This window comes from Colobus angolensis, unplaced genomic scaffold, assembly GCF_000951035.1.
Source record: "Colobus angolensis palliatus isolate OR3802 unplaced genomic scaffold, Cang.pa_1.0 Scaffold97, whole genome shotgun sequence".
Classification (NCBI taxonomy): Eukaryota; Metazoa; Chordata; class Mammalia; order Primates; family Cercopithecidae; genus Colobus; species Colobus angolensis.
This window is the reverse complement of record NW_012123709.1, coordinates 4470560-4495143: the sequence shown is the minus strand read 5'-3', so window position 1 is coordinate 4495143 and position 24584 is coordinate 4470560. Positions and strand designations below refer to the sequence as shown.

Here is a 24584-nt window from a genome sequence, read left to right as displayed (position 1 = left end):
CCATATCAAGGTGATTGTTACCTTGCTATATGACAATCCATTGGCCCATTTTGAACTTTGAATGGATCTTTTACCCATGCCTGATTTGTTATCATGCATTATTCCTTTGTAAAATGTTGCTTGTGAGTTATGCAGATCTTCCAAATGTTGTCACCTTTCATTGTACAATATCAAAAAATTACATTTGTTAATATCATCTCTAATCTTAGCAGAAGTCTGTAAGATTTGAAGCTGTCAAGCTTGTGGTGATGGATATGAGCATTCCAGTATGTGAATTTTCCCTTGAAAGCTCAAATTTTATCATTAGCAACAAATGCTATCGGTTGTTTTCCTTGAAATGACAGGCTCACGTTGTTTATTTTTGAGAAAATGTCTGCCAAATACTTAAATCTGAATAATCATACTTGGTTATCATTCGTTCAAGTAAAAATGGTGTTCCGTAGAAAAAGTAGCTAGTTCAGCTCTCAACCAATCATACAAGTGCTTTCCTGGGAGGCAACCATCATACTTTGATAAGAAGTATATGTGCTTTGTATTTACTCCAGTCATACAGAATGTTAAAGGGTTGTGTATTCAAGGGTTGAGATTTAATGCAATTAATAAGTGAATAAACTTAAGTGAAAGTCTTTTGTTTTTTTTTTTTCCCTGCACATGTGTGGCAGTAAATACAGTGACTACTAGTACAGTTATGGTGCCTTGATTTGTGCCTTGATTTATGCTCAGGAGCTGGCAGTTTTACCCACCATTGTTTTTGTACCGTAAGTCCAAATGTGAATACAGAGTAAAAGGCAAATAATGTCTTGCTATTTTTATAAAAAGAGTGGTGTTGACCCTGTAGACCTGTGAGAGGGTCTCAGGGACTCTAAGTCCACAGTGATGCTTTGACAATCAATAGCTAATTCAAATCAAAGAATAATTATGTTTTCAAGGGTTTTGATGTATAGTGACAAATTTTAAAAAATTGTACTAGTCCTTTTACTAGCAGAGCATGGGAATGTCTGTCTCTGCAACTTTTCCAGTATGGAGGGGCGTCATTATTTAATCTTTAATATGTTCAATCAAGAATAACATCTTCTAGTTAGCATTTTAAAAATTACTATAGATTGTACCTTTTTGCAAATTTTTTTTGTCCATTTAATTTTCTTTTGAAATACTTATTTGGCATCCTTTGCCTAATTTTCTGTTGTCATGTTTGTTGTTATTGTTTATTGATTTATTACTTATTGATCTGCATATGTTCAGGACGTTGGTCCTATATATGCCATATTTGTTGCATATATTTTCTGAGTTGTTTGATTTTAAATATTGTTCTGCTTTGGATATGGTTAACTTTTCAATGTATGCTTTTCTTTTTCTGACATTTTTGCCTTTATACTTCAGAAGTTCTTTTCTATCCTAATATATGAAAGAAAAAAATATTTCACCTATATTTTCTTTTAGATTCTTTATGGCTTTGTTTTTTATTCTGAATTTTTAAATCTTTCTGGCTGAAATTTAGTTTAGTAAATGCTGAGGGTGAAGATGTAGCTTAATTTTTTCTCTAGCTTAATTTTTCCTCTTACTCTGAATTCTGGGATAGCCTCACTTCTTCATGGCTTGTTTTCACTGAAGTTACAAAATTATGTCTTTTCAAGTCACTGTGTTTTACTTGCTCTCAGAATCCTTCACTTTAAAATGAAGGAGTAGGATTTGGCGATCTGTGACGTCTTACAACTCCAAAATTCACCCTCATTCTGTTCTTTTCGTTTCTACAGTTTTACCATACAGTAAATGTATGGTATTTAATGTCTTCAGTAGGGCTTTGGAGACTGCAACTTTAAGTGAAACAATGTATAATGAGAGCAATTTTACCATATGCTAATTGTTATAGAGAAGAACACTTTCTGTAATGGGCCCTTTGGCATCTAAAACATAGGATATACCGCATTTGAGTACTTGCTGAGGACACATTTATTGATTGACATTTTCTAATCTTTCTTGTGGACATTCTTAGAAGCCCCTAGTCCAATCAGCTGTTACTTATAAGGTTATATTTTACATTGTAATTTCCTGGCCAAGCACTCCATATATATTTGATTATATGTTACTTTTGGGAGATTTTTTTGGGATAATTTTAAACTTACAGAAAAGTTGCAGAAATATGACAGAGAATTCTCATATACCCTTCACCCAGCTTCTCTTAATGTTAACGTTACCATGGTATGATTGTCAAAATCCGTAAGTTAATTTTAATGCAATATTGTTAATCTACAGACACATTTTTTGAACTTTGCTTTTTTTTCACTGATGTCCCTTTTCTAGGATCACACGTTGGATTTAATTGTAATGTCTTAAGTCATTTCCAGTCTGTGACAGTTTCTTACTATTTCTTTGTCTTTTATGATTTTGACACTTTGGAAGAGTGCTGGTGAATTTTATAGAATGTCCTTTCATTTGTGTTTGATATTTGTTTTCTCATTATTAGACTGAGGGTAAACACTTTTGGCAAGAGTACCTTGGAAGTGATGGTGTGGCCTACTTAGTGCGTTACATCAGGGTCTGGGACTTCATATGTCTTATTATTGGAGACGTTAACCTTATTCACTTGATTAAGGCGGTGTCTGCCTTGATTTGTGCTCGGAAGCTGGTAGTTCTGATGTTACTATTATTATTATTATTTTTAAAATTCTGAAGCTCTTTAATAGCTTTATAATCAACAAATAAAACTAACAGTGTTTTATGATAGGAAAATAATTTTGCGACACATGACATTGGCATTGCTTCATAAGGACAAGAAGAAAAATTGAAAATGTACAGTAGAACTAGTACGTTTCACTCTAGAGTCTTACATATGTATTACTTGAGAGTGGAAATATAGCCATAAGTTGCAAACCTGCACTATGACTCACAAAACAGATAGGCTCCACCTGACCAAGCTACAGTTACTGACTACACCTGAACTCTTATCACGAGCTTGTTCAGCCTCATGTGCTCAACCCATACTCATAAACTCTGTTTCGGAAACTGCCTAGTTGACAAAGTCTGACCAATATCTAGTAGGACCACCTCATGACTAGTTCCAGCTCCTAGAATCTTCTAGTACCTCGTCCCTAATTCTTCATTTTGAGACAACCCACAGTTTTCTTGGTGTGGGATTACCTTTGAGGTTTTTTTTTCTTAACTATTACAACTGCACTATAAAGTTACTATTGTTCCTTTTAATAAATGCCATGTGGGGATATACTTTAAGAGTATGCAAATTTCTTGTTTCTCATCCCCCTTTTCCCATTCATTTTAGCATCCATTGACTTTTTCGTGAAGCAGTTATTACTGGTGTTTGCCTAATGGTGATTCTCCATTTCTCTCACCAGAATATTCATTTAACCAGTGTCATCCACTGCTGCCATTTTATGGGAAACGATCTGCCCTACAATTAGCTGATGATTTTCATTGGTATTTATAGAGTTTTTCACCACTTATTAGCATGTGGTCTATAATAGTGTGCTCACTATGTTTGTGGCACTATTTGGGTATTAAGACAGCAACAGCAAACAGCAACAACAATAATAACAAAATAGCCAGACACCTGTACTTCTAGTTATTCAGGAGGCTGAGATGTGAGGATCACTTGAGCTCAGGGTTTTGAAGTTATAGTGCACTGTAATTGTGCCTGTGAATAACCACTGTACTCCAGCATGGGCAACATAGTAGGTCCCTGTTTCTGAAAACAAAATAAAACAAAACAAAATAGATAAGGTAATGTAACTAATTTTGGATAGCTTGGAGTCTGAGGAAACTAGTGTAAGACACATCCCGTAGCTATAGAATATTAGAAGTCAAAGGATTGGTTGAATAGTTCAGATATGGTTAAGTAGCATTCTTAGGATTACAATATGTTGGATATACCTTGTTGTGAATTATTTTGCTAGTAGACCAAGCCCTCTGGCACAAGTTTAATTTTTCCTTGAGTTCCCTTACCATATATTAGTTATTTAGTGGCTGTACTAATGAATCGTAAATCAAACTCTTGATACCATAAATTGCTAAACAGATAGATGTCTGTATCATTTTGATGTATCTTTGCCTTTAGAGATTCTGGCTTAGGTTTTTCTAATGGTGTTTTCCACATTTTGAAGCATGGTTTTTTTCTCTCTCTTGGCCCATGTCTCCTACTATCTTCCCACTCTTAGATCATGACATAGGCAACCATTCACTCATATTCACTTCAAATTCCTATTCCTAGTAAGATCTCAAAAGTAATAGGTAAAAACTTGTCCGGCTGGTCATCCTGTGCTTAAACCGATGTACTTAGTCATCTTCTTGAAGTCCTCACCCCTCTTTACCAGAAAATGAGTTAAAGCTGGCCCTATTGTGTATTGTGCTGTGTACATTGTTGAACTTGGTGGTTCTTGGTGGTGAACTTAGGAGTCCAATCTGGTAAGTAGTGGAGTAGCTAACAAAACTTGCTTGGGACAAGCACCACAGTTTTACTTGGCTCTTACACTTATCGAGGTGGCTTGATTTAATTGGTGTGCCATTGGTTATGGTTGTCTTTTTTGAACAATCCCTCCCACGCCCAATACCTGATACATTTTAAGATGCCTCCTTTTTCCAGAGGGAGTCTTGTATTCCATTCTTCTTGCTTCCTATTAACAGTTTGTTCCTGAGAAATGACTTGGCTCTATCTCTTTTTATCTGAGGTACAGTTGTCTCATCTGTAAAAGGAGAGGTGAAGTCCAACAGCTAGGAAGTGGAGGAAGCAGGATATCATACACAAGTAGAGTCAGGCTCCAGAATCTCGTTCTCACTCTGTTGTCTCTTCTTGTTCAGTTCCTTGAGGCTGTGGTGAGGGTGAAGTGAAATAAGGCATGTAAAACAGCACACAGTGTAGAGCTCTCTGTAAGTTTTTAATGAAAAGTAAATATGATTTTTGTTAGAAGGTAGCTGATGTACAGTAGAAGAAATGTCTGAGTAGTAACCTTTTGGAACATAAACCACAGTTTTGCTTTGAGACGAAGGGCAATAGATTTACAGAAAATGAAAATGTTTATATGGAACGGTTGTATGGCTGAACACGTAAGATTTGATTATCAGTTGAATATTGTATAGTTAACAGAAACTTGCTTTAAGTATTTCACAGTGATATATAATGGCACTTAAAAAAACCTTTTAAACCTAGATTCACTGATTTTTAAGAATGAGGGAGCATTACAATGCATAATTAATACTGTAGGGCTTGGTGTACTTAATTGAAATACTATTCCTATTGGCCTTGTTTCTCTCAATTGAAATGAAAGTTGATTCTCAGTTTGTGGTCAATTTTCTACACTTCTCATAATGTTGTGGTGGACCTGAGTTCCAGAATAATAAGTAAGAATAGCTCAGAAAGAGAGAGAAAGGCTTTTATTGAACTGGAAATTCTACTGATGGTTTTGCCATAGAAATAGAATTAATTTACATGATCTTTACAATTAATATTCATATACCCAGGAAAGATATCTAGGGTTTTTTCTGTATTGATCATGGACTAGGTAGGAATGTCTAAGAAAAGAGTATGATTATTTCATGTGTTTTCTTTAGTAATCTTTTAAAATTTTTTTCTCTCTCTATATATTTTTTTACTTTGTTGCTACATTGTAGCTTAGCTTTAAAGACTCTTCTGAAAGGTTATTATGTTAGTATATGACCCCTTCAATTTCTAAAAGAAGCGTTGAGCTTTTATTAGATATTTGTGCATCTTTGGATTTTGTAGCTGTGAAATGGATATGAGCTTGAATTCTTCGCAAAGGAGTAGTTGAAGAAAGCCTCAGATAATGTTATTCTGAGAAGAATCCACATGCTATAATTGTATTTCTTATTAATATTGGGGGAAATTTTCATGTGATTAGAATATTGGCTTCATTTTAAAAATCTATATTCAGGCATCAAACTTTAGTTTACTAAGTAATAACCCTTACCAGAATGATTGCTTGTGCAATAAGAAGAAATTATATACTTGTCTAGGGGAAAAAAAAGGTTCAATAGAAGTATAGGTTAATAATATTTTATTTAACTTTTGACAAAGTTTACTGAATTTGCCATTGTTTTTATTACACATTTTGTACAGTTTTGCCATATTGGTTGAATTTTCCTTAGAAACAAAACAATCAATATGTATTTTACTAGATTAAATCTGAAAAGTGACCTTAATGTATAAAGTCATACACTGGCATAAAGATCATATAGAATATAGGTAAAGAGTAAATGTTTCTTTATTTTCAATTGTCTTTTTATTGAAGGGAGATGTTTTCAAATGTACACCTGAAGATACGTTTCTCCATTCTCCATTCTGCTGTCAAGTTGCTTAAACAGTGAGCTGTATATACAGTGAAGATATTTAAGCAGCTAGGGTGAAACTCCTAACTGAATGACAGTTCTCCATTTCTTAGGGGAACAGAACACAGCTAGATCCTGGATTGTTTGGTCCATGGGTTTGAAGCTAGAGTAGACCAATCTGTGACCCACGTATGAAAGATGGTACATGCTGATCACAAATCCAACCCTGTTCTAGCCACTTTGAGGAACTAATACCTGCTTCACCTTTTCTTTCCTCTCTTCCCATCCCTACCCTTTCGTGAAACATATAGTGAAGAGTCAGTAGTCCTTCCTTGCAAGCCAAAACTTCTTTCATGCCAAGGAACAGCAACATGTCTTGTCATTTTCAAGTTACGTCTCTTGGCTGAAGGGTGATCTTTTCTATTCATTCTGGCTTTCTGACAGCAAGTAAAAGTTTGCTTGTTTTTTTTACCTACTGTGGTGTTCAAACTGTGACCTCATCAATAGCTGGGATCTCATTGAGATAACGAGGGCTCTGCAGTTTTTCATCCAAAGTAAAATGTTAAATTTTCTCAGGACCTATTTCTTTTATGTGTTTGAAATACTATGATTCAGTTGCTAAAAAATGTTTAAAGCTATTATACTTAAAGCAATAACTTCAAGACTGTGAGAAATAAATATATATTTTTTTACATTTATATTTATTTTTTTCTTTTTTCTTTTTTTTTCTTTTTTTTTTTTATTATACTTTAAGTTCTAGGGTACATGTGCATAACGTGCAGGTTTGTTACATATGTATACTTGTGCCATGTTGGTGTGCTGCACCCATCAACTCGTCAGCACCCCTCAATTCATCATTTATATCAGGTATAACTCCCCAATGCAATCCCTCCCCCCTCCCCCTTCCCCATCATGTTCCCCTTCCCGAGTCCAAGTGATCTCATTGTTCAGTTCCCACCTATGAGTGAGAACATGCGGTGTTTGGTTTTCTCTTCTTGTGATAGTTTGCTAAGAATGATGGTTTCCAGCTTCATCCATGTCCCTACAAAGGACGCAAACTCATCCTTTTTTATGGCTGCATAGTATTCCATGGTGTATATGTGCCACATGAGAATAAATATTTTGAAACAAAGCAATTCAAGTAGAGGAAAAAAGTAAAGTAGATTCATATCTCTTAATATAGCTGTTCAATTAAATATATAAGTACTGGGTCTTTCCCTGACCAAACACCAGCCCCTGCTAATTGAGGCAATTCTATGTGAAGCCCAGTCTTTTTCTGAGGTTGTCCTGGGAGTAGTAGTCATACTGAAGACTAAGACTTAAAATACCTGGTAGATCATCACTGCCCCCCTCCCCCAACATATATTTATTTTTAATTATTTTTCAGTCACTGTTAGTTAAGACTTGCCATTTGTTCCAGGAACAAAAAAGGATGAGACATAAACTCTGAACTTGTGTTTATTCTATTATATGAAGGTTGATCACTTAAGACTATTGAAAATCCCCAAGTTTGCAGTTAGCACTATATAGGATGGGAAGAGTCTACTACACTTTGGGATGTTGGTGTTGGCTAAACTCACTTACCAGCAAACTGACTTGTACATCCTCAGATCAGCCTAGTGTGAATGATCCAGATTTACATTCAGCGCATTTATGAATCAGTGTCTGTCATAGCTATTTATGATTATTCTCAAATATAACTTTGTTGAATCTAGGAGTGTTTTAGGATGAATAGAGATGCAGGGTGAAAATTTTGTGGTTGGACATTCATGCCTGTGACACACCTTATCTTCCTATGATTCTGTAGCTTATGATGTGTGTATAGGACTCTTGTAAGTGGCTTCTTTTGTGGTTGAGATCTGGGAGGTGAAGAGTCATTTGAATGTGTCTTCTACATTTACACATGAAGTTAGACAGGCACTTTTAAAAAAAAATATTGTTTCTGTCTACGGTTCTCTCAAGCTGATATCATCCTTTACTTAAGGTATATTACACTGCTATTTGTTTTTGCTGATAATATTGGTAGGGAAAACTAATAAAATTTGAAATTAACTTACACTTCGAGCCCCATTTAGCTAAGATGGTAAATGGACTGGGAATATGAGGCAGACTCTTCCTTGTATAATGTTAAAAAGCCCACAGACTCTTCCAGCGTGTATGTAACGACCTGTATGTAACAAATAGCTGTTTCCTAATGGATAAAGTTAAAATTATCTAGATTCTCATTTTCTGAGGACAACTAAAATATATAAAGATAAAAATGCATTTAACCTCAAGTTTATAACATGTTCAATTTTTTAGCTGCATGTTGGTGGGCGCATTTGGAACTCTCTACATGCAGATCATAAAAGCTGCTCAGGAGGGACCTGCATACCTCTCTTATTGTTCAGATTCAGTGACTTATAAAGCATGCCAATGTTGGATCGAGATCGCAGTTAGAGATAATTTGGTCAAATCTGTTAATGTTACAGATGCAGAAACTTAGGGAGGAGTCCTACCCAGTGATTTGACCAGAGTTCCACATCTGGATGCAAAACTGTCCATTCATGCTTTTAAATTAGAGATCACAGACTCCTCTCCCTCTAGGGGCCAGGCAAGTATTAATAACAAGTGAATAAATGAAGACGACCTGGTTGGGATTGCAGCTAGGCGAAAGTACAGTTGTGTGTACCGACAAGGCAGCGGCCACTTTATGCCAGCCATCCAGTGCCATGCAAGAATGTGGGCCTGGTGCTGCCAGGCCTTCTACTCTTCAGAAAGCAGCTCTAGATCTGATTTTTTTTTTTTTTTAAGAAAAAATAAAATATCCTGAGTTTTAAATGTTGTCAATTTGTTTGAATTTTTAAAGCACTGTGTGGGCCAACATTTTCCTGGCCAAACAGAACAAGTCTGTGGGCTGAATTTGGCCTACAGCCAATGGATGCGGGTGCTCTTTCCAGCTTGTGAGAGCTGACTGTGAGCATCTTTTCCAGACTCTACAAACCGCGACCTCATATTGGTAGCTTAAAATTCATCCGCAGTGGGAGTGTTTACACCACAGAAATTGGCAAATGGTACAACCAGGGCTTCCCCCTTCTCCAGCCCCACCACCTCTCACTACCAAAGGCAGTTGTTAAACCTCACACACCACTGCATTCTGTCACTAGTCTGAGACATTATGGCTCCAAGGGATGTCTTTTATAGAAGTTTTTAAACCCCATTTGTTCTGATTTTTGTAGCCTTTTTTCTGAAAGAGATCACACTACTACCATGTGTAACTCATTCATTCTTATAAGATTTTTGTGATTGTTGGGCTTTCTCCTTATTTTTCCCTTACCGTAGCTAGCATGGGAACTGGAATTCTAGTCTTGGGCATTAGGAGTACCTAGTATATTGTAAGTATTATGGTACATTCATAATGGACATTTGATTGAAATTGCCTAAAGAATGCTGCTTGATTTTTTTTTTAAAAAAAGCCATGTATACATGTCTCATTTAGAAAAATGAGTCCCTTTTAAAATTGATAAATTAGCTAAGTCTAGGGACATTACAGTGATTCTTTACTTTCTTTACAAATTTAGAAATGCTCTAGTGGTACACCTGAGGATTTATCATATCAGAAATTATTTTTAGAAAAATTCAAGCTCAGATGTTACATTTTCATTTGGCAGTTATTCCAATAAAAAAAAAAACAGAGGGAAGATACCTAATTGGTAAGTTTCTTCACTTTTTGGTGCCTTAGAGTCCTTATTTATAAAATGGAATTGTTATGAACTTGAAGTAAGATAGTACATGTAAAATGATTAGCATGGTTCCTGATAGTACACTGGTTGCTACCGCTGTTATATTATTGGTACCATTACTTATTCATGGTTGCTTGCTGCAGTGGTATTTATGGATATGATAGTTAGACTCAGAATATTAGAACTGAAAATATTTTGCCTAAAACCACCCCCTTCCACGTATTTTCTTGTCTACTTATTTTTTTCAAATGCAACCACTTATATCTGGAAGCTCTTTCACTTTTTTGTCTCAACTTGGTAAGAAGGGGTTTATGCATTTATGAAAGATACTTGAGTGAGTACCAGTTTTAGACTCAGGGTTCTGCTCTATCAGGAAGTAGCTTGACTCCAATAAATATGTAAGTTCGGGTGTAAGTCTTCCAGGGCATGGAGATTTTATAGGATGCCCTAGATCATCACGTCAGTGTGAACACTGATTTTAGTGTTCAATATAGGTATTAATCAAATTTGAAGAATGAGAGTTTTTAAAATGATCTTGAAGCCATTCATCATAACTAATATCCTGATTATGAAAAGTCCTTGTGGTAAACATAAAGAAGTTGCATAAACACTTTAAAGATAATAGATTGATTATTCCTTAAGGCTTTGGGTTTTACTAATTACAACGTATTCTAGAATGGTGCCCTCAAATCTTTCCTTTAATTTATCTTATTTTTGCAGTTCTGCTGATCACATAATTGTAACAGTAATGAATTGGGCAAGACAGTAATTTTTCTCCTTTAGTTTTCATTGTATCATAGAGCCTATCTTCCTCTAGGTTCTAGATCAAAGAGAGGGTTTCAGGTTTAGACCTACTTCAGTTAAACTGCTTAGACCAGATTTGAATAAAAGTATTAAAACAAGTGAGATGATTTTGCATTAAAGAGAAAAACACTTAAAAATTTCAGTGACGCTTTGAAAAACAGTTGCCTATTCCCAAAGACTATGGAAGCAAAAACATAATTATGCTATAGATTGTATTTTAGGGACAATTATTTGCCATATAACTTTTCTGAAGCATGGAAACAAGACTTGGTTAGTTTTATTTCCTGTTAGAGGTGTGTAAGGAGTCTAGATTTGGTTCAGAGTCATGAAAAATATTTTATTCATGTGATAGCTTTTTGGACGATTGTATTCTGCACTGTATTACAATGGCACAATAAATTGCTGAATATACTGTCTGCTGAATATGACTTTACCATGAAAAATTTGATGCATGGAGAAGGAAAGGTTGGAATATATCAACCTTTTCTGACAAGGGACTTTGAATTTTGACCTAATACAGATGACCTTTGTGCGCAATAAAAATGAGCTTAATCTTGAGGTTAAGGTTGAGGTGAATGGCAGGACAGTGTGGTGGAGCTTACACTGACTGGAGGTGTATTGGTGCCTATGTGGCTATTGGCTAAATGGGAGTCCGGCACTTAAAACAATTTTTTTTTTAGCATTTCAAGAAGCTTATTTATAGCAAGTTGTTTGGCTCTTTAATACCACCCCATTTCCTCAAAGCTCAGCTTTCTGTTTAGTTGTGGTAAGTTCATCTGTTTTTATGAAGTTTACTGTTTCTGAGTAAAGGGTATGACTGTGCTCTTATTTATTTTCTGTTCCATAGATAAGCTATAGAGAAAAAATGTTCTTATGGCTTATGGAAAAGACAACTGACATATATAACCTTGGAACTGAAAATAAATGTTCTTTTAAGAATATTTTTTCTTTGACAAGTTGAACTTTTGTCATCTAACTTTGGAACTGTCAGGAGAATTTTTAAGCAGTTTGTGCCTTTGTCTAGATATAATTAAGAGAATGTGTGTGAATTATTTTCTTAAAAGCCTTAGATGATTTACAGAATGGCTATTGCCTTGGAAGTTCCTTGGAAGTGCATTGGCTAATACACTTACATTATAATATAATATAACATAATAAATATAATATGATGATATAAAGTATTTTTAAGATTTTGCCCATGGTATCTAGAAGGAAAATTGTTTTAAAACATGAATTTCTCTATCAAATATTTTATATTCAGATACCTCCACTGATTTGTCATAAAAGAAATTACACCTTGATGAATATCAGGAAAAAACCTGCCCATGTTATAGTACCTGAACACCTATTGAATATTCTGCCCAAATAATTGGTTGAAACAACAAATAGTTGAGGAGAGTGCCAGAGACTCTTAATGGAAAGAACTTCTACTCTTTTAATGGAGCCTGTAAAATATATTCCCTGGGACTGATCAGCTCTGAAGCGCTGAGGTTTGATGATTGGAATGGCAGGAAAGCATGCTTTCAGGACATAACGAATTGACGAGGCCATCCATCATTTGTTAGCATACGCTGAAAACGTGGGCTATGTGTGCAGAGGCCTGTGATTTAGTAAATACTTGGGAGATGAATAGAGCTTACACACAGGGGAAGATATTGCTGTCCTTCAGCAGCCTGAGACCCAGGCGCCTGCTGAGAAGGCCATCTGACGGCACATCATCAGTAACTGGCCTGTCACAGTCAGCGGTGCCCACCGACCATTGCCAGTATATTAAATGCATTTTTAATATCTGCTTCAGTAGATTTAATGAAGAAAATTTAGTTTCCATACTCCGAGCACTGCTTCCTCAAGTGTTCTAAAGAATGAACTCCTTGCCTACACAAAAAAAGAGGGAAGACCATGTTGGCGGCTAGGAGAGTTGATTGAAAAGGAAATTCAAACAAGATCATTGCTAACAAAAAATACGTTTAGTGGAGTTAGTATCTTGTTGATGTGAAAAAAAAAAAAAAAGCTCACTTTTTTTTAAAAGAGGTTTTGGATTAATTTTTTAGCCCCTAATTCCCTTTTCTCACAAGCCCTCTCCCTAGGAGGATTTGACCTGCTGGCAAAGGAATATAAAGCTACTGCTCTAAAAGGAAATATTAGATGGGGACTATTATGGTTTGGCATAATGTGCCAAATTTATGGATAGAAAGACTCCATTTTAAGTTACTTTGTGTTTTGATATACTACCGTTTGATTCTTAGAATTTCTGCATGAAGATATATGGTGGAGTTTTTCTTAGTTACTTCCAAATTTTTGAATATTGAACTTTACTTGTAAAGTTGTTAATTAAGTAGTTTTTGCCTGGTATATGCAGAACAGTTCAAAATGAATGTAAAAAGAATTAGTTGCCAACTTAATATAAAAGTGTTCTTATAGATTTCTTAGGCTAAAATGTTTCTTTAAAAATGATAATTTTTAGATGTTCTATTTTCAAATTTAGGCAAAGTGCATAGATTCATTCTTTTTAATGAGTTTCAATGCTGACATTATTTACTGCAAAACAGCAAGACAACCAATTAGATAGTTGCAAACATGCACTTTGCAGGTTCCCCCTCTTAAAAAAAAAAAACAAAGAAAAACAACCCAGAATATGCTCTCAGGTTCACAGAAGAAGAGGCTACGGAATGGGCCCTATAAATCTGATTCCTGCGTGTGTCAAAGCAGTAATGTATTAAATGCATATTATTATAAAAATTTAAGACATGTCTTAAACACACTTACATTTTTATAACACATGGCAATATTAAATAATACATTTCCTTGTTAGCATCTGTTTGCCGTCATTGTTGGCAAGACCTATGATTTATTGCTTAAATTAATGACCAAGACCATTTTGGACCTGATATATGCCCCTAAGCTTATTACATCACTAAATAAAATAAAATGTATGCGCCTGTGACAGAGTTATTTTTATAATTGTTTATCCCTTTAAGTGCCCTATTCAGTGATTCACTGAAAGGTTCATAATGGTTGGCTTGTAACCAGAAAATAATCTCAGAAAGGTAAAATATATTTCTTGTTTAGAAATAAAATGCCAGAGTGATGGTGATGATAGGGGTCCCAGCAAGAATTTGCAACGCTGAAACTCGTTCTTTTCTTCAATGCTCTCAATGACCTCTTACTGAATTTTTTGATACGTAACCTCTCTACCACAATCCCAACTCTTAAGGCTCTCTGTTAATGCTGGCACTCACTTTCATAGAAACCCTGCATTATGGCTATAGTGGTTTTGTTGCTCAGACATAAAGCTGTAAGGGTTAAATTATTCTGTACTTAGGATTTTCCAGGTACCATTATCACCATGCATTAAACTGAGCAAGACTATTTTCCTATTTTTAGTTCTTTTCTTTTGGGTGATTGGAACTTTACTGTTTTTTATATTGAACTCTATTTGACTTCATCGTCTTTATCTTTCCTTTCTGAGGGTGAAGTATGATAGAACCTTCAGTATTTTTACAATAACCTGTTATTCATCTAAAGTCACTCTGCTGCCTGACTTGCAATACAATATTATATGGCTTTGTGGTTTCTTTACTCCACACGAAGTATCTCATTGACTGTCAGTTCTCCTGTGATATGATGGTAAGGTCAAGTTTTTGAGAAGCTGATGCCTTGCTTCTGGATTGTAGTATCTACACGTTGAAACATATGGATCTTCTTTGGGTACCTGAGATGTTTTTTTGTGAGATTATTATTTTGTAGATGCTTGGGAACTATTCTTGTTTATCAGTCATACATGGACATAAAACTTATTACTATTTTTTTGAGACCGGGTCTCACTCTGTCGCCCAAGCTGGAGTGCAGTGGTGCAATTTCAGCTCACTGCAGCCTTGACCTCCTGGCCTCAGGTGATCCTGGCACCTCAGGCTCCCAAGTAGCTGGGACTACAGGCGTGTGCCACTACACCCGGCTAATTTTTTGTATTTTTAGTAGAGACAGGGTTTTGCTATGTTGCCCAGTCTGCCCTTGAACTCCTGTACTCAAACGATCCACCCACCTCCGCCTCCCAAAGTGCTTGGATTACAGGTGTGAGCCACCACACCTGACCTGACTTAGTTATTAAAAAAGATAATTTCCTTGTCTTGTCTTCATCTCACTTTTGCTACATTTTAAACAAAATAGTCCATTGGAAACAAAAGATTTTTTGCTTAGTATTCTTTCCTAAGGCAGTTGATACAATAAAGTTTTTAATAGCTCTCCCAGACATGATCAGGCCAACAAGCATTCATGTTGTTTTTTTGAAAAGCCCTGTTGACCTTGCCTTTTGAAGCTCTCAGCTCCTCTCCCCTGGCTGATCTTTTTACCATTCTTTTCATTTCATTTTCCTTGTCTTGGAGACCTTCCCCCGGATAAAACATTTTAGGAGAAAAGTGATGAAAAAGAATCTCAAGTGTGAAGAATCTCAAGTGCCACGTCTAATCTATTTCCTTCCCTTCCTCCCTTTCTCTTTTCCTCTCTCCTTCTGTCTGTCTCTCCCTTTTCCACTCCCTTCTTTCCTGCCCTTCCTTTCCCCATCTGTCCCTCCCTCATCCTTTTTTTTTTTTTTTTTGGTCTCTTGAATATTAGCTCTAGTGAGTTTTGTTTTGTTTTGTTTTGTTTTTGCTTTGGCCATTGTAGTTACTTTTACCTGTTCATTTAGAATGTATACATTTCTCTCTTTTGCTTTCTATTTGAGTTAATTGTGAGATCCTTTGGATGGGAGCCGTGTGCTTTGCTGTGATTTGATCTTCCAGCTCTACGCTGTATTGCCTAGCATAGTATTGTGTTCTTTTATGCATTCACTGAATTCTTGCTAACTTTCTGATGTGGGCCCGTGCTTATTTTGTGATCTCTTTTGAGGAGATGATGACTTTGAAGCATGCTTGATTTTTTTTTTTTTTTTTTTTTTTGGCAGTGTTGTTCTAACTAGTACCCTACAAAGGACTTACTATTCTTTCCTGAAATTGTTACTTAAGCTCCCACTCTCTGGGCCAAGATATTTAAGTCCTATTTAAAAATATTAAAATATTCAGTAGGCAGCTAAGTGCTTAGTCTACTGTTCTACTTAACACTAAAAGAAAGTAAAATATAACACAGACACGGAGCCATTTGTTATATTTTAGTATATGAAGCAATGGCTGTGTAAACCTTAACCTTGTAATTTTGTGAGTTCCACTTTATCATGTAGCTGTAAGGGTAATCAAAATAAATCACGGGAGGTGAATAAATATTTTCTAGTGCTTTCTCAGTGCTTTCAGAAGTGATGCTTGATCCATGAAATTTTAGTAAGTGTATTAAATAAAACAATATGATGTGCACTGTGTCAGATCTGATAAATTATTCGGTATAGGACATTTATACAACATATATTGAGCTGCTACGTGAACAGCCTAATGACTATAAATTATGTTAATCTGTCTTGCCATCTTTATATTTTGTTAAAAATTGCACGATTTATATTATAGATATTTATTTATTTGTGGGTTGGGGCAGGGATAAGAAGAAGGCATAAGAAAGGTGCAGGTCAGCTCCACGATGTTCTGACAGTGATCCAGGGCTCCTCAGCTGTGCCGTGTACATAACACAGATGTTGGGGAGTCATCTGTCAGCCATGCCTCTCCTATGGAGTTAAAGTTCTAGAGGGAAAAGAATTTGACACAGTGCTGTCACTGTTACATTTTCACAATGGAAGAGCATGCAAATATTGAACCTCCTGCTTAGCAATAGTGCCCTGTCTAATGTCTGTGCTGGTTAGAATAAAAAATCATGGGTGCATCTTGGGCTCAGAGATCTGACAAAGGTCATGCTATGTTGGGCATTTGAATTGGAAATTGTCTGGACTTAGATTTTATAAAGCTCCCACTGTTATGTGTGGAGAGAATTTCAGCAGGGTTTTGTCCCTGGAGAGGCCTCTTAGGCCCTTTTCTGTCCTATGAATGAATTTAGATGTGAGGGTTACTCCTGCCTTAAAACTGTTAAGTTCATTTTGCATACATCCCTAGAGAGAAAAACTGGCAGATGCTTTTGTCTTGGAAGTGTTTAAAAGAAAACTGCAGAGCAGGAACAAGAGAGAAAAGGGGCCCTGTGTGGAGTCCCAGAACATTTTGGAAATGGCCAATATGCAGTTTTCATCAGTATGAAGGCGGGGTGCAATATGGTGCCTGTAGCTCACGAGGGAATATGAATGTTGATTAAGCATACTCCCAGGCTTTGAAATTCTGAAAGCAGTGTCAGAATAATGGATGTTGAGCAAATGTCAAGCATTTGTTAATTTCTCTGTTATTTGGAGTTTATCTACCATGATCAATCAAATAAACTAGTGCTTCTCTCTTGTGGCATGTGTCATTGATATGGTGATTAGGTGGCTAGAGAGACCTTCTGCTTTTTTTCCAGGTAACAGATTATAAACGAGTAGACAGAGCTTTTCAGTTAAAGATTTGTTTATGGCTTGGTTTAGTAGAAATTTGTATATTGACTGAGTACTTTGGTGGCAGTGTAAAAATCCGTGGCCACATGTCAAAGACATAAATTCTGGGACTGCTGACAGCAGGAGGACTAGTAATGGAGTCATGTTTTCCATCAAAGTATAGTTTTCAGTAGTTTATGAAACTTTGATGTAAAACTGGACAAAAGAAATGGATCCTAACATTTGCAGACGCACTTCTCGATCCATTTTTATTTGTGTTTTTTTCTATTTCAATGGTTAATTGTAAGTTACCGACTTTTATTCTTGAATAAATAGATTTGTAAATAGATTTGTTTCATGTGATTCAATGTAATTTCTATTATTTTTAGGAAGTAATGCTACAGTGTTTTGATGTCCCAAGTAAGGGTATCCAAAAAAAAAAAGTGAAAGTTTCCTTTCAGCATTTCCGTCACTGTGGATTATTGTGCAGTGCTAACATTCTGCAGTGTGAGGAGTTGGTTCCCATTTAGAATGTGAATGACTTTACCAACTGGGATTGAATTAGGGGTTGAGACTAGGTACCATGTGTAACTGTCCTCCCATTGAGCATGGGGTAACTTGGACTGAAAAGGGGTCTTTATGTGAAATTTTAGTGGCTGAAATCAAGGTAGATTTGTGATTGGAGATTTGGCTTTTTTCTATCCCCCGTTTTCTTTTTGTAATCTTAGGCTTGTAGCTGACATGATTCAGATGAAGACTAGTGTAATACTTACCAACCTTGACCATGTCAAACAGGTACCTCTGTGGTCTTTGGCATGGATATTTTTGCAAAACTGGACCTACTGACGTGATCTGTCACCTATTATTAAACCTCATGAACTTCTTTTTCAGGGGATTCCCAACTGAGCAGCCACAGGGCATTGTAAAACCCCAGCGAACTAACTACTTGTGTGATTTCTGGAGCTCTTTGGTTTTCTCAGTCTGCCATGAGATCACAAATATGGCAGTTTCCAAAGCAGGACATTTTTAGCTTCCTCTTCAAGCTGGGCTGCTTTATCTTAACTGTCTACATTAGACCTTTGCTTTTGGCCTTCTCTGGGACTGGAATTCCTAACCCTATGAGTAAAATCCTCGTGTCCTGCCTGGCACACAGTGCCAGTGAGCTCTACCATTGTACTGCCTCCAGCATCATAAAAATGGACAGCAGTGCTGATTGACTTTTCTAGGCTGCTCTCTGAAGATTCATCATGGACATGACCCGATCATAGCATCACCGAATCATTAACTTGACCATTCACCAAAACACTCAGGGTTTTATCGATAGTGACTCTCAATTTTTGTTTTGTATTCATAGTGCTAAAGCTACTATTATTCCTAACTGGGATTAGGAAGACATGGAAAATCTTGTTAGGGTGTTGAAAAATGATTATGTAATAGTAAGAGGGAAAGAGTTTGAATTTCACTTACTGTGAATTCTTAAGCATGTGTGCTCAGGGTGAACGCTTCCAGCCACTCCAGTAGAAGGGCTCATGGTTTTGGTTGGTGGTGTGCCCTGTGCCTGCCAGGCTAGCAGCGCCTGCGTCTTGTCTTCTACCTAACTTTTCTAATGTCCTCCAATAACCGAACTTTGATTTTCCCTCACATGTATTGCAACTATAAATTAATGACTCACAGTTTTAAAAGTGCTATACTGTTTCCTGCTGGGGACACATTGTAATGATAGCAGAAACACTTTCGGGACTTCTCTTTTGGCAAGTATTTTTAGAGTGTGTGGCACAGTGTCTTTGGTACTTTTGAGAATGGAGACAAAAGGCATCATTAAGTTTGAAAAATAAGGGGGCTGATGTTACTAGGTGACCATAAATTCTGGAGACACAATTCTTTTGCCATATGGTATAATTCAATAACAATAAATCCTTTATTGTGTTTGTCTATATTTCTAGAGTTGGTGGCCACCCTGTATTTTGGTGAGATGTAAGGTGTGACTGTGAAGCTGGTTTTCTCGTGTAACTGGTAAAGTGGTTCTAAAGTGTTTCTTAAAGACAAGTTGTGTTTTTGAGCCATGGCAGCATCATTGGTGCTGTATGTACAAATCCCGCTCCTTCTGCAGGATTATTACTTTGGCTAAAGATAATGTGAGTAAATTAGTTCCTTCTTTTAGCTGAAAAAGTTTATCTTGTTACTTTATCCTTGTACTTAGTAAGTGCAGACTCTCCTTCCTTAACTATTAGCCCTTATTTTATTCCTGCCTTTTCTCTGTGCTCCCCAAATGTAGATTCCGTTACCCATCTCTCTGGTGGTTGTTTATAAGGCAGACTTTTTTTTTTTTTTTTTTTGAGACGGAGTCTCGCTCTGTCGCCCAGGCTGGAGTGCAGTGGCCAGATCTCAGCTCACTGCAAGCTCCGCCTCCCGGGTTCACGCCATTCTCCTGCCTCAGCCTCCCGAGTAGCTGGGACTACAGGCTCCAGCCACATCGCCCGGCTAGTTTTTTGTATTTTTTAGTCGAGACGGGGTTTCACCGTGTTAGCCAGGATGGTCTCGATCTCCTGACTTCGTGATCCGCCCGTCTTGGCCTCCCAAAGTGCTGGGATTACAGGCTTGAGCCACCGCGCCCGGCCTAAGGCAGACTTCTTAGAGGAAGAAGAGAAGTGAAGGGTTAGATAATCTAACTAGGCAGTTAATCCTTGAATACCAGAGTAGTAGCTCAATTTAGGATTTTCAGTTACATTTTAAAGCATTTTTTATTTGCTTAGAAAGGAAGACTATAGTAATTTGTGAATTTTATCCTATAGATTTACAAAGCATTTTCGTAAAACTTTCTCCTTTTTCTGGTGGTACTGATGGAGGGAGTTGGAGATACTTATTTATGCCTCTATTGGGGATGGAGTTTGAAATAGGATGAAACTTATTAGCTATTTATTTTTATTTTCTTTCTGTTTTTCTTTCCATATCTTATAAGCTCCTATTCTCCTATTGTATCATTGAAACTTATGCTTTTTCTCAGAATAAAAAGGTAAAATTCTTCCTTGTCTTTGGAAGGAACTTCTACCTACTGTAGAGTTGGGAGAATCACTACAAAAGGCTAGGTAAAACAGAGACAGAACCCTGAAAAAAGAGTTATTGTCCATTTATTTAGCACAGTTCCTGTGGTAGGGAGGCAACATTAAATATTATTTTAAAAACTGCATTTGTGAGACATTAATAGATGCCTTGGTTTGCTGCAAATTCGTTAAACTTTTTTTGGTAATATTTAAATCATAGAGATAGGACTTTAAGTAACTGAAGTGTAGGTAAACACTATTTAATGATCAGTAATTATGTATCTGGTTTTAAAGCTGTTTCAACAAAATATTGTTGGAAGACAGATTTTCTGCTACAAATGTTAAACCCTTCGGAATATGTGGGGTGGAAAGGACTAGTTCGGGTGTGATCTGAAACTTGGGGCAGTTTGCCTTCTCCTTCAATGCTTGGTTCCACCCTGAGGAGAGGAGTTACACACCACTATGTGCACTTGACACATGCAAATGCTAAATACAGTAGCAGCGTGAGGTCTCTGTCATTAACAGTAATTTATGTAATGAAAGCCACCTGGCTGTTTTTTTCTTATAATTAATTGCTTGTAAATAATAAATTTAAATGTAATTTATAGTTTTCTAAATTTGATTACCATATAGACCCAACAGCAAACCTAAAAAAATTATCAATTCCATAATTTTCTTCTATGACTTTTAAAAGGTACACACACACACACACACACACATACACTTTCAAGTAGATATCAGATGAAAATACTTTTGGAGAGCAATAAGAATGTAATCAACTCCTGTTGGTTTTATTCAAGTTGGAATGCTAATTTTGAAATAGTCTCATTACTTGAAGTTTTATATTATTATTTCACCTGACCTTTTAAAGGTATTTCCACATGTAGTTAATACACTCAGAAGAAAGTATACCTACTTAACAGTAATATAGTAAAACTCCTTAAAAAAAAAAGCTTTTTCCCTATTTTGTAAAATTCCAATTATGTTTTCAAAAGAATTTATATATGAAGAAAAAGCACGTAAGCATATATGATGATATTTAACATATTGTGGTGATAATAAGAGGCTCTTTGCCTAATAGATTTACCAAGCACAATATCTTAGTTTAAGATGGCTTTACGGTATTTCTTTTTGTTTATGTGACCACATATATCAGCTGCCAAAGAACTGTGTTTCCTAACGTAGAAAATATCTAAGATTTACATGGTTTAAAGAGAAAGGGGGATTTAGACCCCTGTCCCCTGTGCTTCTCTTTCATTAAAAAAGAAAGACAGAAGGAAGAAGGAAGTAAGGAAGGACATAATTTATGGCTTTATGTTTAAGATTTAACTACTGTTTAATGACAGTTATATCAGACTTTCTCAAACTTTGAATCTGATTTCTTAAATTCATGCCTCTTTCCTAAATACATTTCTTTTAAATATCTATATTATTATTTTGTACTATAGCAGTGAAATCGCTATCATTGTCAGTATGTATAATACTTTTGTAAAAGATTAACTTTTACTTTTGTAAAAGATTAAAGAAGAATTTGAGTAGCTTTGACCTACACATTTATAAACTGCAAAAGCTTTTCTCCTTATGTGACCAGCAACATTTTTACTTCACTACGATTTTAGTAAAGTTTATATAAATCAATAATGCTGTTTTTGTGACTTGTATTTTTTTTTTTAATCTGGAATTCTCTTTGTTCTTTGTAGAAACTCAACTAGATTATGAAAAGCTTAGTTCTGTTAAATAGCAGAATTGCATGTTGACTGCTTCCGGGATTGAGAGAGTCGAGTGATGAGGTTTCCGTGTTAGCTGGAATTGTCTATAGAGAATAAAAATTGTGGCTTCTGTGTGTGGTCAGGGTGTGACCACCATCCATCACCTCAATGGCAGACATCAGATTTGTTCATCACTTGGTTTCCAAGGTCTAATAATCCCTCAAGAATTTAGAATGTTGTTGACTGTCCCCATTTACATCAGTGAAGGCTTTGCAACAGGTGCAGCTGTGTATACTAATTGCAGGGTGTGCCTAATCTGTCCAGAAGGGAGAGTACCTCCAAATTTGGTATCTTAAAGAGTGGAGTGACCTTTTAAAGTCCCAGAAGGAGAATTGCCAACAATTCCAACAGGCTAATTATACCCACAAGGAGTTGTGAAGTGCTTTTAAGTTTTCCTATACACCTAAAAGTTCAGTGAACGGCTTGAAGTCATTAACATATGACAGATACACTCCCTTTTCAAGAGCTTGTATGATAAGTTTTGATTGTAGAAGTGGGAATTTGACCTATAGCTTATCACTTGCTTCATTAGCATGCTTGAGGACAAGGAGTTTTTTTTTTTGTTTTTTGTTTTGACATGAGTGTTATCTTACTCATGTTCCAGAATTCCATCTGCCTCCTTCTCTCTGCTGATACCAAGTCACAGCAGATAACCCTGATGCTGGTTTTTTAAAAGCATCATGCATTGTGTAGTGTTACATATATTTTATATATAAATATGTAGAATATGAGTATGTTTCTGAGCATGGGTCTTTCAAAGTTTTGATTCATTATTTTAGACATACTGCCTCCCATGTGATTTCTGTTCTTTTTAATGGAAAAGGAACAAATACACTTTTTGGCTTATAAAGATGACTGAAAGTCTGACTTCTACATTTCCACAAAACTGACCACTTCTTGAAGTGAATGAGAACAGGGGACTGAAGTTTGGGATTTTTTCTAGGGGACTCTGCACACACATAGAGGAAAGTACGCTTCCCAAAGAATGAACGAATGCTAGAGGTGTGCCCATAAAGAGACGTGGAAATGAAGCTTAGAAGGATTTCGTGCGGTAAACTCTGTGACTGCAGCACTTAAATGAAATTGCTTTTTATTATCTGGCTGAAAAATCATCCAAAATAAGCCATACAGGATGAAGGTTCAAAAGCTTCTGGGTAAAAGCAGTCTTGGATAATTTAATTTCTTCCCACAGCGGCTCTGTATTTACCTGCTTATGATATCTGTTTCAATTCCTTAAAAGGCTGTATACCTAAACTTTATTTTAAAATGTTTTCCGTTAAATTAAAATCTCTGTTTATAGAAGTCACTATTCCCTTAACCTCTAAGGGGGTTATGTAAATTTTATATTCCCTAAGGGCGCAGTCATATTTAGCTGTATTCCTGTCAGTTACCAGCAAGCTCTTTTTGTACAATTAGGGGGTGGTTAATTTACTCTGGTAAGGTTGCCACCTGTCTAGGGATTAACCCAAACACGTTGGAAGTCACAGAGAGACTTTTGAATTGGAGTTTAAAGCAGTAGGAGTTGATTTATTAACTCTCTCCTCCCATTTTGGTGGCATTTTCTGGGTTGATCAGTGGTACTTGTGACAGAAGGTGTTTCTTGGTCCCTATGTTTGTGAGGTTGGAAAAGTACATTGTTAAAATTGTAAGTGTCACTGGAAATCTGTGAACAGTAGGTGTAATCATGCTGGGTACTTATGAACATGAACTGGAAAGATCTTCCACCCCTGTCCATTGTTTCCAGTCTTACAATATCTTACCAAATTGTCGGATCAGTGGGAAGTGGCCTGCTTCAATCATGTGGATAGTTTGAAGACCAGGATTGTGTTCAATGGAAATAACATCTTATCTGGTGTGCCAGGAAAATAAACCATGAAGAACATCGATGATGTAGTTCACAGGAGAATGCGAGGAGGTAACTTTACAGTATTTAAAATAAGCTGTGAGAAATATCCAATTGATTAGTTTAAAGAAACATGCCTTAAGTTTTCTGATACAATATGTAAAATAAAATAGCTTACTTCATATGACCTAATGTGCATGTGACTGCATTCCATCTGGAGCCTGGTTCCACTAGAAGCGTGCCCATGGTCATGACTGACTTCCTTGAGATCTGTGTGTGCGTCTCTCTTTCCCTCCCTCCCTCCCTCCTCCTTAACTTCCTTTTATTCCTTCTTTGTCCTTCCTTCCTTCATTCCAATTTAAAATTAAGTGTATTGTATGTTATATAAGTATTCTTTTTTCAATTATAACCTGTGATGGATATACAATTCACATACTGTAACATCCACCCTTTCTAAGCGTACATTCATTGACTTTTAGTGTATTCACAAACTCGTGCATCCGTCACCATTATCTGATTACAGAATATTTTACGACCCCAAAAAGAAACCCAGTACCCGTCAGGCATGGCTCCCCATTCTCACACTGGCTCAGCTCAGTCCTAGGCGATCTCTAATCTACTATCAGTTTCTATTGATTTGCGTATCTGGACAGTTTGTGTAATTGATATTATACAATACGA

General features: G+C 36.3%; 1 protein-coding gene across 4 annotated transcripts in view; it reads left to right on the top strand.

Annotated features, from left to right (window-relative positions):
• Positions 1-24584, top strand: part of LOC105504994 (chromosome unknown open reading frame, human C15orf41) — a 231480-nt gene that overhangs the window by 2225 nt on the left and 204671 nt on the right. For 2 of the 4 annotated variants that reach the window (XM_011932669.1, XM_011932668.1), the window contains exon 1: positions 11537-11586. The exons of the other annotated variants lie outside the window; for them this stretch is intronic. The gene's annotated coding sequence lies outside the window, so the exon portion shown is untranslated. Of the gene's footprint in view, positions 1-11536; positions 11587-24584 lie in introns of those variants that run through there. 4 annotated transcript variants of the gene reach the window in all.